The sequence below is a fragment of the Oncorhynchus gorbuscha genome, linkage group LG09, assembly GCF_021184085.1.
Source record: "Oncorhynchus gorbuscha isolate QuinsamMale2020 ecotype Even-year linkage group LG09, OgorEven_v1.0, whole genome shotgun sequence".
Taxonomy (NCBI): Eukaryota; Metazoa; Chordata; class Actinopteri; order Salmoniformes; family Salmonidae; genus Oncorhynchus; species Oncorhynchus gorbuscha.
Window position 1 is genome coordinate 90,410,779 of NC_060181.1, and position 15,601 is coordinate 90,426,379.

General features: G+C 44.6%; 1 protein-coding gene across 1 annotated transcript in view; it reads left to right on the forward strand.

Moving 5' to 3' along the window:
- The first annotated feature begins 11,531 nt into the window (after nt 1-11,531).
- LOC124044257 (E3 ubiquitin-protein ligase Midline-1-like) overlaps nt 11,532-15,601 on the forward strand; it is a 74,055-nt gene continuing 69,985 nt past the window's right edge. The window contains exon 1 of the mRNA XM_046363875.1: nt 11,532-11,706. The gene's annotated coding sequence lies outside the window, so the exon portion shown is untranslated. The remainder of the gene's footprint in view (nt 11,707-15,601) is intronic.

Below are 15,601 nucleotides of genomic sequence, written 5' to 3' on the forward strand. Positions count from 1 at the left end.
TCAATGCCATACAACTCTCCTTCCGTGGCCTCCAACTGCTCTTAATTTAAATGCAAGTAAAACTAAATGCATGCTCTTCAACCGATTTGCTGCCCGCAGCTGCCCACCCGTCCAGCATCACTACTCTGGACGATTCTGACTTAGAACATGTGGACAATTACAAATACCTAGGTGTCTGGTTAGACTGTAAACTCTCCTTCCAGACTCACATTAAGCATCTTCAATCCAAAATTAAATCTATAATTGGCTTCCTATTTCGCAACGAAGCATCCTTCACTCATGCTGCCAAACATACCCTGGTGAAACTGACTATCCTACCGGTCCTTGACTTCGGTGATGTAATTTACAAAATAGCCTCAACACTCTACTCAGCAAATTGGATGCAGTCTATCACAGTGCCATCCGTTTTGTCACCAAAGCCCCATATACTACCCACCACTGCGACCTGTATGCTCTCGTTGGCTGGTCCTCGCTTCAGATTCGTCACAAGATCATCTATAAGTCTTTGCTAGGTAAAGCCCCGCCTTATTTCAGCTCACTGGTCGCCATAGCAGCACCCACCCATAGAATGCGCTCCAGTAAGTATATTTCACTGGTCACCCCCAAAGCCAATTCCTCCTTTGGCCGCCCGTCCTACAAGTTCTCTGCTGCCAATGACTGGATCGAACTGCAAAAATCACTGAAGCTGGAGACATATCTCCCTCGCTAACTTTAAGCACCAGCTGTCAGAGCAGTTCACAGATCACTGCACCTGTACACAGCCCATCTGTAAATACCCCACCCAACTACCTCATCCCCATACTGTTATTTATTTATTTTGCTCCTTTGCACCCCAGTATCTCTACTTGCACATTCATCTTCTGCACATCTATCACTGCAGTGTTTAATTGCTATATTGTAATTATTTTGCCACTATGGCCTATTCATAGCCTTACCTCCCTTATCCTACCTCATTTGCACACACTGTATATATACTTTTTATCTATTGTATGTTTGACTGTATGTTTGTTTATTCCATGTGTAACTTTGTGATGCTGTTTGTGTCGCACTGCTGTGCTTTATCTTGGCCAGGTCGCAGTTGTAAATGAGAGCTTGTTCTCAACTAGCCTACCTGGTTAAATAAAGGTGAAATTGAAAAGAAATCGAAATAAAATGAATGAAGCCGGTGACAGACGTGGTATACTCCCTGCCGTGAAGCATGGTGGTGGCAGCATCATGCTATGGGGATGCTATTCAGCGGCAGGGACTAGGAGACTGGTAAGGATATAGGGAACAATGGATGGAGCCAAATACAGGAACCTTCTTCAGAGTGAATAAGTGGGGGCCCCAGTCTAAGCTCATTGACCCCAAGCATGCAGCCAAAGCAATGCTGGAATGACTTCAGAACAAGAATGTGAAAAATCATTGAGTGGGCCAGCCAAAGCCCAGACTTGTATCCTATTGAACATCTTTGGAAATACTTGAAGATAGCTGTTCACTGCCACTCCCCATCTAACTTAACATAGCTTGAGAAAATCTGCCAGCAAGAATGAAAATAGATCCCCAAATCCAGATGTGCATAGCTGATACAGACATACCCAAGACGACTCAAAGCTGTAATCACTGCCAAAGGTGCTTCTACAAAGTGTTGACTCAGGGGTGTGAATACATACAATATGTAAATTAGATATTTCAGTGTTGTATTTTCAATAAATGTGCTAACATTAAAAAAAAAACATATTTTCACTTGATAATTTTGATAATTTTAAATACTTTATCCATTTTGAATTCAGGCTGCAACACAAAATATGGAATAAGTCAAAGGGTGTGAATACTTTCTGAAGTCACTGTATGTTATCTTGCTGAATATCCATAAAAATGGTTATATCCATTTTGACGTTTGAAAAAAAAATTATTTACAGGATGTTTCTTAGCTCAGTCTCTCAACATAGATGGTGAAGTGATCAAACTCAGCAAGTCACTCGAAAAACAAAGTGCTGCTAAACGTCATGTCCAGTCACCACTCTACTATTCGTTGGAACAAATAGGACATCAAGCTTTCGGTTGTCATAATAATGCAGTCTACTCCTTGTTATGTAAAGCCAGGGGAGTTTCTCAACACTAAGAAATGTGGTTAAACTTTGTGGGCCACATCTGCCTCGCCAGCTGTGTTAAGGCTGTTGTGCTGTTCCATTCTGACCACAATAGAGCTTGTCACACACTCTCCTACCAAGCCAGAGAGACAGAACAGGATGTCTGAATTCACCACTACCACCACCATCTCCACCATCACCACCTCCTCCACCCCCATCACCACCACTTCCTCCTCAATCACTACTTCTACCACTTCTACCACCACCACCACCACCTCCACAACTTCCTCCACAATAACCCCTACCACCACTTCCACCAACACTTCTTCCACCACTTCCTCCACTACTTATACCACAACCATGACTTCCTCCACAACCACCACCACCACTTCAACCTCCACCACCACCAACTACACTCTTTCCTCCACCACCTCCTCCACCTCTTCCTCCACCACCTCCTCTACCATCTCATCCTCCACCTCTTCCTCCACCTCATCCTCTACCACTTCCACCACCTCCACCACCATTCCCCCATTCCCTCCAACACCTCCTCTTCCTCCACCACAATTTTTACCTCCTCCTCCACCTCCACCACCACTTCCTCCTCCACCTCCATCTCCTCCACCACAATTTCCTCCTCCACCACCCTCTCCTCCTCCACCTCCTTCACCTCCACCACCATCTCCACCACCACCACCACCTCCACCACCACCACCACCACCACCACCACCACCTCAATTACCTCCACCTCCTTCACCACCACCACTTCCCCCACCACCTCCTCCACCACTACTTCCTCCACCTCCACCACTTCCTCCTCCTCCACCTCCACCACCAATTCCTCTACCACCCCTTCCTCCTCCACCACATACACCTCCACCACCACTTCCACCTCCTCCATCATCAACACTTCCTCTAAAACCACCACTTTCTCTTTTTTCACCACTTCCTCCGCCACCTCAACCACCTCATCCACCACCTCCACCACCACTTTCTCTACCATCACCACCACTTCCTCCACCACCACTTCCTCCACCACCTCCACCACCACCACTTCATTCACCACCTCCTCCTCCTCCACCACCACTTCCCCCACCACCACCTCTTCCACCACTACTTCCTCCACCTCCACCACTTCCTCCACCTCCACCACCAATTCCTCTACCACCACCTCCTCCTCCACCACATACACCTCCACCACCACCTCCACCTCCTCCATCATCAACACTTCCTCTAAAACCACCACTTTCTCTTTTTCCACCACTTCCTCCGCCACCTCAACCACCTCATCCACCACCTCCACCACTACTTTCTCTACCATCACCACCACTTCCTCCACACCACTTCCTCCACCACCTCCACCGCCACCACTTCATTCACCACCTCCTCCAACACCTCCTCCTCCACCTCCACCACCACTTCCTCCACCACCACCACTTCCTCCACCACCATCTCCTCCATTACCACTTTCTCCACCACCTCCTCCACCACCTTCTCAACCACTACCTTCCTCACCACTTCCTCCAACACCACTTCCCCCTAAACCATTTCCAACACCACATCCACATCCACCACCTCCTCCTCCACCTCCACCACCAATTCCTTTAACACCACCACTTCCTCCACCACCACTTACTCCACCACCATCTCTTTCGTCACCACTTTCTCCACCACCTTCTCCAACACCACTGCCTCCACCACCTTCTCAACCACCACCTTCCTACTCCACCTCCACCACCACTTCCAGCACCACTTCCTCCACCACCACCTCATCCACCTCCACCACCACATCCTCTACCTCCACCACTTCCTCCACCTCCACCACCTCTACCACTTCCTCTAACACCACTACTTCCTCCACCATCCCCTCCTCCACCACCACATCCTCCACCACCTCCTCCACCTCCTCCTCCACATCAACCACCTCCACCACCAATTCCTCTGAAACCACCACTTCCTCCACCACCACTTCCTCCACCACCACCACTGCCTCCTCCACCACCACTTCCTACACCACACGTCCTCCACCACCATCTCCTCCATCACCACTTTCTCCACTACCCTCTCCACCACCACCTCCTCCACCACCTTCTCAACCACTACCTTCCCCACCCCTTCTCCACCACCACTTCCCCCTACACCATTTCCAACACCACATCCGCCAACACCAACCTCTCCCACCTCCACCACCACCACTTCCACCACCACATCCTCCACCACAACCACTTCCTCTACCACCACCACTTCCTCTAGCACCACTTCTCCCTCACCACCTCCTCAACCACCACCACATCATCCACCTTCTCCTCCTCCTCCACCACCATTTCCTCTAATAGCACCACTCCCTCGAACACCACCACTTCCTTCACCACCTCCTACTCCACTTTTACTCCACTTCCACCTCCACTACCTACACCACCACCACTTCTTCTACCACCACTTCCTCCCCCTCCACTTCCTCCACTTCCTCCACCACCACTCCCTCCACCACCTCCACCACCACCTCCTCCACCAATTTCTCCACCACCTCCACCACCACCACTTCTCCCTCCGCCACCTCTTCCACCACTACCTCCTCCTCCACCTCCATCACCTCCTCCAACACCTCCTCCAACACCTCCACCACTTTCTCCACCACCACCTCCACCACCACCACTTCTCCCTCCACCACCACCTCATCCTCCACCTTCACCACCTCCACCACCACTTATCCCTCCACCATCTCCTCCTCCACCACCACCACCACCACCTCCTCCACCAACTCCTTCACCTCCACTACTTTCTCCACCACCTCCACCACCACTTCTCCCTCCACCACCTCTTCCACCACTACCTCCACCTCCACCAGCTCCTCCACCTCCACACTTTCTCCACCACCTCCACCACCACTTCTCCCTCCATCACCTCTTCCACCACCACCTCCACTTCCTCTTCCTCCACCACCTCCTCCACCACCACGGACCCACTGGCTGGGAGGGGAGGAGAGGAATGGAGCAGAGGAGGTGAGGAGAGGAAGTGAGTGGAGGTGGGAAGGAAGAGAGCAGAGTTGGGCTGGGGAGGAGGGGACCGCAGAGGGGTCTGATTTGTGTACAGGGGGTCCATCCTGTCTGGGTCTACTGGTAGCAGCAGCTGTAGGGAGGACAGAGGAAGGTTCTAGCTGAGACAGTGGGTGGACATCCAGGATCCACAGAACACCAGGAACCACAGAACATCCTTTAGAACTCCTTGAAGAGCATGAGGTTATGTCTGCACTCCACACACAAACTCTGTAGACCTGTCACATGTTTTATAAATGATACGATCAACTGCTGAGCTGTTTCAATGCATATTATTGAATATGAGTGACAACTTCCAATGGAGAGTTTGAACAACCCTGAAATTATGTTAAAGCTTTACGACTGCAATATTATTAGTATTATTAGTAAAACACTAATTACCAATGAAACACCCATTATTTAAAAAATATATAAAAAATAATGTAACCTTTATTTAACTAGGCAAGTCAGTTAAGAACAAATTCTTATTTACAATGATGGCCTACACATTATTGGTTAGGGTTATGAACTTTGTTGGAGATCATTTTCTTTCAGATTAAATGATTAACACTGATTGCATTAACCTAAGCCTCTAAACCCAGACTAAATCATCATCTTCTTAAAGGGATTTTTTCCCTCTTCTTGACTTCAGATTATTACCAAGGCTTTTAAAGGTAAAAAAAAAGATTGGCTAAAGTTATTGTGTGCACTTTGTTGTCAAACTTCTGATTCTGAGCAAGACCTTTTTATTTGAAACGCATAAGAAAACATTTGGTCTATAATAGGAAACTGGTTTACTGAGATAAGAGAATATATTTAAAAACCTGATGAGTTATATGTGTCCCCATACAAAATAAATACAACTTGCTACATTAGCATTGGCCTAGGACTGTTTAATCTTCTACATTACTACTTTTAGCTCAGTGTAGTCCCTGATCCTGTATGCAATGTTTCAGTCGGAAAATATAATTACAGCCTTCCTTCTTAATGCGAGTCATTTAATGGGAAACATTCTTGCTCCCACTATGACTGACAGACCACTGGAAGGATCTGCTTAGTTTTATTCTCAAGCTCGTATTCAGTCTTCTAGAACTCTGTTCAGCTTCCGCTCCATGTGAAACCAAGGGAATGTGTGTTATTTAAATGACATGTTAATGATCAAAAAAGGAAGTATAAAGAGTCTACTTTTTGTAGTTGAGCTAACTAGTGTTATTTAATTATCACTATATACTTGTAGTGTCGTAAGAAATTTAAATAAATGTGTGTGTGTGTGCCTTGAAAAACATTTCAAATATTGGTATCCCCAAGGAGAGAGATCGTGTTTCTATTTATTGGCTTAGATTATCTGCATGGCAGGATACTTTAGGGATACAGATGCTATGGACATGTTGGAACTTGAAATACATTTTGGGCCAACTTCAATATGTTCCTGTTCTGGCACTCGATTCTAAACAATTGTTGTTTTATAAAAATGTGTTATCACTCTACTTCATCATATTCACCAAAAGGGCGTTCCTAATACAGAAACTGTGTTGCCATCCAACTTTCAAACAATCAGAGAATTGTTCAACTGAACTGCAACAAGGAGCAGCTCTCCTCTCCTCATAGCTATAGATATGATGTATCCAGATGTTGTCATGCAGACAGTCCAGAGCAGTCATCTGCTTGTTAACAAATTATTTGAAGAAACCTGATCTTGTAAACAGATGTGTTTTATTTTATTATGTGGCTTCTCAGAAGTGACTGTAAAATAGATAGAAACTGAAATATTGCTCCACAGCTCTTGTTTCTTCTCCATACTATTCTGGCTTTGTAATGCTACTGGAGTCATCAACAAAATATGAATGTAGTGTTGGGAAATATTGTCAAGTGTGTGCATGTTGATTTCTGCAACTGATATTACAGACCATGGATCTGTGTTCGTTTCAGGTGAGACTGCAATAGAAGAAGCATTATCGACTTTATTCACCCAGATGAGAACAAATTCTTATTTGCAATGACAGGCTGGCCAATCATCACAAATGTTGAGTGTATGTCATTTTCTTGTCCCTCTTAGGATAGTTTAAAACAACAAAAGATCCCAGAATGTAAATCATCAGAAATACCCCACTGGTTCTTGATCTATATTCCCCAAAGGTAATTACCAGTATTCACTGGAGACAACGTTGTGAAGGCTATGTTAGCTAACATTTCAAGGCATACCTTTAATTCAATTATACTGCTGACGAGATAGATTGTGGCAAACATTGGTGATCAGACTAAAGTAGTAGACAGTGATAAATCTTGTTTCCAACCATATAATCATGTGTTTTATGCCTCAAAGAAACATCAAGTGAAAGCAAGCAGCAATTAAGCAGAAGATAGGATTTGATAATAAGCAGCCATTTTAATTTATTGGAGTCAGTGAAACTGAGGTAATTTCTTCAAGGTTTTTCTAAGTCCAGTTAGCATACAGATGACTTGTCTTTAGGGAGGTTGGGAGATTCCTGTTCGCTCCACACCCATATGATCTCCCTCTTGTGATGATGAAATCATTCCTTTTCAAACATCGCAATGAATCCTGCAGGGTTTAAAGTAATTAGCTGAGAAATCCAATTAGGCTTTTTTCTAATAACAATGGGTCTGTTGCCTGTCGGCGTAGGATGACGAATAGGAAGATGATCCATTCTGTTCCAGATGTCTTTATTTTCCAGAGTCTTCTCTGAGGAATAAACTGTTATCCACATAATCAGGAACTGATTTTCCACTCACAGCTAACATTTGCTAGTCCTGGGAAACACACTGACAGCTAACACAGCTGGTCCTAGTAAACACACTGACAACTACAAACACAGCTATTCCTAGTAAATACACTGACAGCTAACACAGTTAGTCCTAGTAAACACACTGACAACTACAAACACAGCTATTCCTAGTAAATACACTGACAGCTAACACAGTTAGTCCTAGTAAACAAAGTGACAGCTAACACAACTGGTCCTAGTAAACACACTGACAACTAGCACAGCTAGTCCTAATATCCATACTGACAACTACTAACACAGCTAGTCCTAGTATCCATACTGACAACTACTAACACAGCTAGTCCTAGTAAACACACTGCCAGCTAACACAGCCAGTCCTAGTAAACACACTGCCAGCTAACACAGCCAGTCCTAGTAAACACACTGCCAGCTAACACAGCCAGTCCTAGTAAACACAGTGACAGCTAACACAGCTAGTCCTAGTAAACACACTGACAGCTAACACAGCTAGTCCTAGTAAACACACTGACAACTACTAACACAGCTAGTCCTAGTATCCATACTGACAACTACTAACACAGCTAGTCCTAGTAAATACACTGACAGCTAACACAGTTAGTCCTAGTAAACACACTGACAACTACAAACACAGCTATTCCTAGTAAATACACTGACAGCTAAACACAGTTAGTCCTAGTAAACAAAGTGACAGCTAACACAGCTGGTCCTAGTAAACACACTGACAACTAGCACAGCTAGTCCTAGTATCCATACTGACAACTACTAACACAGCTAGTCCTAGTATCCATACTGACAACTACTAACACAGCTAGTCCTAGTAAACACACTGCCAGCTAACACAGCCAGTCCTAGTAAACACACTGCCAGCTAACACAGCCAGTCCTAGTAAACACACTGCCAGCTAACACAGCCAGTCCTAGTAAACACAGTGACAGCTAACACAGCTAGTCCTAGTAAACACACTGACAGCTAACACAGCTAGTCCTAGTAAACACACTGACAACTACTAACACAGCTAGTCCTAGTATCCATACTGACAACTACTAACACAGCTAGTCCTAGTAAACACACTGCCAGCTAACACAGCCAGTCCTAGTGAACACAGTGACAGCTAACACAGCTAGTCCTAGTAAACACACTGACAGCTAACACAGCTAGTCCTAGTAAACATACTGACAGATACTAACACAGCTAGTCCTAGTAAACACACTGACAGATACTAACACAGCTAGTCCTAGTAAACACACTGACAGCTAACACAGCAAGTCATAGCAAAAACCTTGACAGCTAACACAGCAAGTCATAGCAAAAACCTTGACAGCTAACACAGCTGTTCCTAATAAACACACAGCTAGTCCTAGTAAACACACTGACAGCTAACACAGCTGGTCCTAGCAAAAATACTGACAACTAACACAGCTGGTCCTAGCAAACACACTGACAGCTAACACAGCTGGTCCTAGTAAACACACTGACAACTAACACAGCTGGTCCTAGCAAACACACTGACAGCTAACACAGCTGGTCCTAGCAAACACACTGACAGCTAACACAGCTGGTCCTAGTAAACACACTGACAACTAACACAGCTGGTCCTAGTAAACACACTGACAGCTAACACAGCTGGTCCTAGTAAACACACTGACAACTAACACAGCTGGTCCTAGCAAACACACTGACAGCTAACACAGCTGGTCCTAGCAAACACACTGACAGCTAACACAGCTGGTCCTAGTAAACACACTGACAGCTAACACAGTTGGTCCTAGCAAAAACACTGACAGCTAACACAGCTGGTCCTAGTAAAACCACTGACAGCTAACACAGCTGGTCCTAGCAAACACACTGACAACTAACACAGCTGGTCCTAGCAAACACACTGACAGCTAACACAGCTGGTCCTAGTAAACACACTGACAGCTAACACAGTTGGTCCTAGTAAACAAAGTGACAGCTAACACAGCTGGTCCTAGTAAACACACTGACAACTAGCACAGCTAGTCCTAGTATCCATACTGACAACTACTAACACAGCTATTCCTAGTAAATACACTGACAGCTAACACAGTTAGTCCTAGTAAACAAAGTGACAGCTAACACAGCTGGTCCTAGTAAACACACTGACAACTAGCACAGCTAGTCCTAGTATCCATACTGACAACTACTAACACAGCTAGTCCTAGTATCCATACTGACAACTACTAACACAGCTAGTCCTAGTAAACACACTGCCAGCTAACACAGCCAGTCCTAGTAAACACACTGCCAGCTAACACAGCCAGTCCTAGTAAACACACTGCCAGCTAACACAGCCAGTCCTAGTAAACACAGTGACAGCTAACACAGCTAGTCCTAGTAAACACACTGACAGCTAACACAGCTAGTCCTAGTAAACACACTGACAACTACTAACACAGCTAGTCCTAGTATCCATACTGACAACTACTAACACAGCTAGTCCTAGTAAACACACTGCCAGCTAACACAGCCAGTCCTAGTAAACACAGTGACAGCTAACACAGCTAGTCCTAGTAAACACACTGACAGCTAACACAGCTAGTCCTAGTAAACATACTGACAGATACTAACACAGCTAGTCCTAGTAAACACACTGACAGCTAACACAGCAAGTCATAGCAAAAACCTTGACAGCTAACACAGCAAGTCATAGCAAAAACCTTGACAGCTAACACAGCTGTTCCTAATAAACACACAGCTAGTCCTAGTAAACACACTGACAGCTAACACAGCTGGTCCTAGCAAAAATACTGACAACTAACACAGCTGGTCCTAGCAAACACACTGACAGCTAACACAGCTGGTCCTAGTAAACACACTGACAACTAACACAGCTGGTCCTAGCAAACACACTGACAGCTAACACAGCTGGTCCTAGCAAACACACTGACAGCTAACACAGCTGGTCCTAGCAAACACACTGACAGCTAACACAGCTGGTCCTAGTAAACACACTGACAACTAATACAGCTGGTCCTAGTAAACACACTGACAGCTAACACAGCTGGTCCTAGTAAACACACTGACAACTAACACAGCTGGTCCTAGCAAACACACTGACAGCTAACACAGCTGGTCCTAGCAAACACACTGACAGCTAACACAGCTGGTCCTAGTAAACACACTGACAGCTAACACAGTTGGTCCTAGCAAAAACACTGACAGCTAACACAGCTGGTCCTAGTAAAACCACTGACAGCTAACACAGCTGGTCCTAGCAAACACACTGACAACTAACACAGCTGGTCCTAGCAAACACACTGACAGCTAACACAGTTGGTCCTAGCAAACACAGTGACTTTCCTCCTATTTCGATCTTTCATTTGGCTTTTACAAGTTCCAAAGTTACAGCCTATTAGGTGTCGAACCGAGACGTTCTCCCACCATATGGGTGGGTCGGGGGATGGATATTTGAGAGTATTTTCAGAGTATTACGAAGGTGAATTTATAGGGAAATAGTTGTACACTGTGCTTGTGGAAAGAACTGTAAAGGTAAAGGCGTTACCGTAATTCAGCTACCCTGGGGGCAGAGGGCCCAGCTCTCTGTGCTCCTGTGTAAACTTGTAAGGCAGATGAGAAGCAGAGTGTGAGTCAATAAACTATGTGTGTGTGTACCCACCCTGATGAAGAGGTGGGTACAGCAGTGAGATAGAATAACTTCCAACCTCCTGTCTTCTGTCTGTTTTCACCAGAGGAATCCTCTACTGGCTAACTGCTGTCTCACGGAGACATTCTGTCTGGTTCTGCTTTTCCGCCATTATTCAGCTGGGAGAGACAGTCTCAAACATGGCCGGATTGGCAGCCATGGGGAGCCAGGTAAGATGCACACTGTACAGCAGTCAAGTAAATTCAGCCGTGGGCCTACCTTTTTCTTGAGCGGATGGATGGTCAGGGGACTGAAACATAATGTCAAACCTTGTTTACATTTGTATACGATCGCATAGTATCTCTCTGTTATGCATGGGAATACTTGGGAACATATTTCCAAAATTATAATAATATTTGACAAAAACATAATGATTTCAAATCTTGCTTTCATTTGAATACGATCATATAACATATAACTCTATTAGGAGTGGAAATGCATTGGTGTTTCTACAATCTTTAATGTTTAACAATATATACATGTATGTATGTATGTATGTATGTATGTATGTATGTATGTATGTATGTATGTATGTATGTATGTATGTATGTATGTATGTATGTATGTATGTATGTATGTATGTATGTATGTATGTATGTATGTATGTATGTATGTATGTATGTATGTATGTATGTATGTATGTATGTATGTATGTATGTATGTATGTATGTATGTATGTATGTATGTATGTATGTATGTATATACAGTTGAAGTTGGAAGTTTACATACACTTAGGTTGGAGTCATTAAAACTCATTTTTCAACCATTCCAAAAATGATAGATTTGGCAAGTTGGTTAGGACATCTACTTTGTGCATGACACAAGTCATTTTTCCAAAAATGGTTTACAGACAGATTATTTCACTTAAAATTCACTGTATCACAATTCTAGTGGGTCAGAAGTTTACATACACTAAGTTGACTGTGCCTTTAAACAGCCTTTAAACAACATTCCAGAAAATGATGTCATGGCTTTAGAAGCTTCTGATAGGCTAATTGACATCATTTGAGTCAATTGGAGGTGTACCTGTGGATGTATTTCAAGGCCTACCTTCAAACGTAGTGTTCTTTGCTTGACGTCATGGGAAAATCAAAAGAAATCAGCCAAGACCTAAAAAAGAAATTGTAGATCATAACAAGTCTGGTTCAACACCTGAAGGTACCACGTTCATCTGTACAAACAATAGTGTGCAAGTATGAACACCATGGGACCACGCAGCCTTCATGACGGTCAGGAAGGAGACGCGTTCTGTCTCCTAGAGATGAACGTACTTTGGTGCGAAATGTGCAAATCAATCCCAGAACAACAGCAAAGGACCTTGTGAAGATACTGGAGGAAACAGGTACAAAAGTATTTGTATCCACAGTAAAACAAGTCCTATATCAACCTGACCTGAAATGCCGCTCAGCAAGGAAGAAGCCACTGCTCCAAAACTGACATAAAAAAGCCACACTATGGTTTGCAACTGCACATGGGGACAAAGATCGTACTTTTTGGAGAAATGTCCTCTGGTCTGATGAAACAAAAATAGAACTGTTTGGCCATAATGACCATCGTGATGTTTGGAGGAAAAAGGGGGAGGCTTGCAAGCCGCAGAACACCATCCCAATCGTCAAGCACGGGGGTGGAAGCATCATGTTGTGGGGGTGCTTTGCTGCAGGAGGGACTGGGTCTACTTCACACCAGTCCAATTATGTGGATATATTGAAGCAACATCTCAAGACATCAGTCAGGAAGTTAAAGCTTGGTTGCAAATGGGCCTTCCAAATGGACAATGACCCCAAGCATACTTCCAAGTTGTGGCAAAATGGCATAAGGACAACAAAGTCAAGGTATTGGAGTGGCCATCACAAAGCCCTGACCTCAATCCTATAGAACAATTTGAGGGCAGATCTGAAAAATAATGTGCAAGCAAGGCCTAGACTCAGTTACACCAGCTACAAATTCTTAAAATAAAAACATTTGGTGATCCTAAATTAAGTGTATGTAAACTGACCTAAAACAGGAAATAAAATTATTCTCTCTACTATTATTCTGAATTTTTCTTAAAATAAAGTGGTGATCCATGGATTCAATTGTGAAAAACAGAGTTTAAATGTATTTGGCTAAGGTGTATGTAAGCTTCCGACTTCAACTGTGTATATAGTATATATATAACTGGCACCACCAGTTGGGGAACCCTGCTATAGAGGTCTACAAATGTAGTATCCTAATTTGATCACCCGGTTGGAAGAGATCTTTCCTGAAAATGTTAAACTTGTCGTGTATTTGAGGTTTTAAATGGCTTCTGAAGTTTGTAATTTCCATTTTGAAATGTTCCCTTAAGAAGGAATGTATCAATCCCTACAAATATGTCCATTCATTATAATCCACATAATAATTGTCATTTCCTTTTGCTACAGGATTATTTTTCTGATGTAGCAAACTGGTTCAATTTAAGATCCTACATATGTAAGGACAAATGACATCAATGTGTGATGAAACTGTGAATTTTGTTCATGTCTCCATGACTTCCACTTGCGTCTCTCAGCCTCTAAATTGTTGCTGACTCAACATTGTTGTCTCCCCTGCACATTGTGCGCAAGGCAGATAATGTGATTTGATTAGGGATTGCAGAGTGATTAGGATAACACATCCTCAGTATTGCCTTAGAAGGACTATAAAAAGACTTCATCAATCTCTTTTAAATGAATATTCATGAGACTCAGAGCCCAACGTTGTTTGGATTTTTCTTCCACTCTGATAAACAGCAGAATAGCAATGGGCTGTAAGTGAATTACTGTGACGTTGGTGTGTGTGTGTGTGTGTGTGTGTGTGTGTGTGTGTGTGTGTGTGTGTGTGTGTGTGTGTGTGTGTGTGTGTGTGTGTGTGTGTGTGTGTGTGTGTGTGTGTGTGTGTGTGTGTGTGTGTGTGTGTGTGTGTGTGTGTGTGTGTGAAATAGAGAGGAAGTGTGTGTTCAGATTGAGGCGCAGGTATTGCTGAGGTAGAGTAAGTTAAAACTGGTGTGAACATGAATCATACCATCTGAGACAAAGACGAAACCGGTCTGACAGGTCCAGAAACCGGTCTGACAGGTCCAGTGAGTTACCAGGTACCACAAAGACGAAACCGGTCTGTCAGGTCCAGTGAGTTACCAGGTACCACAGAGAGGAATCCGGTCTGACAGGTCCAGAAACCGGTCTGACAGGTCCAGAAACCGGTCTGACAGGTCCAGAAACCGGTCTGACAGGTCCAGTGAGTTACCAGGTACCACAGAGAGGAAACCGGTCTGATAGGTCCAGAAACCGGTCTGACAGGTCCAGTGAGTTACCAGGTACCACAGAGACGAAACCGGTCTGACAGGCCCAGTGAGTTACCAGGTACCACAGAGACGAAACCGGTCTGACAGGTCCAGTGAGTTACCAGGTACCACAGAGACGAAACCGGTCTGACAGGTCCAGTGAGTTACCAGGTACCACAAAGACGAAACCAGTCTGACAGGTCCAGTGAGTTACCAGGTACCACAGAGAGGAAACCGGTCTGACAGGTCCAGAGACCGGTATGACAGGTCCAGAAACCGGTCTGATAGGTCCAGTGAGTTACCAGGTACCACAGAGAGGAAACCGGTCTGACAGGTCCAGAAACCGGTCTGACAGGTCCAGTGAGTTACCAGGTACCACAGAGACGAAACCGGTCTGACAGGCCCAGTGAGTTACCAGGTACCACAGAGACGAAACCGGTCTGACAGGTCCAGTGAGTTACCAGGTACCACAGAGACGAAACCGGTCTGACAGGTCCAGTGAGTTACCAGGTACCACAAAGACGAAACCGGTCTGACAGGTCCAGAAACCGGTCTGACAGGTCCAGTGAGTTACCAGGTACCACAAAGACGAAACCAGTCTGACAGGTCCAGTGAGTTACCAGGTACCACAGAGAGGAAACCGGTCTGACAGGTCCAGAAACCGGTCTGACAGGTCCAGAAACCGGTCTGACAGGTCCAGAAACCGGTCTGACAGGTCCAGTGAGTTACCAGGTACCACAGAGAGGAAACCGGTCTGACAGGTCCAGAAACCGGTCTGACAGGTC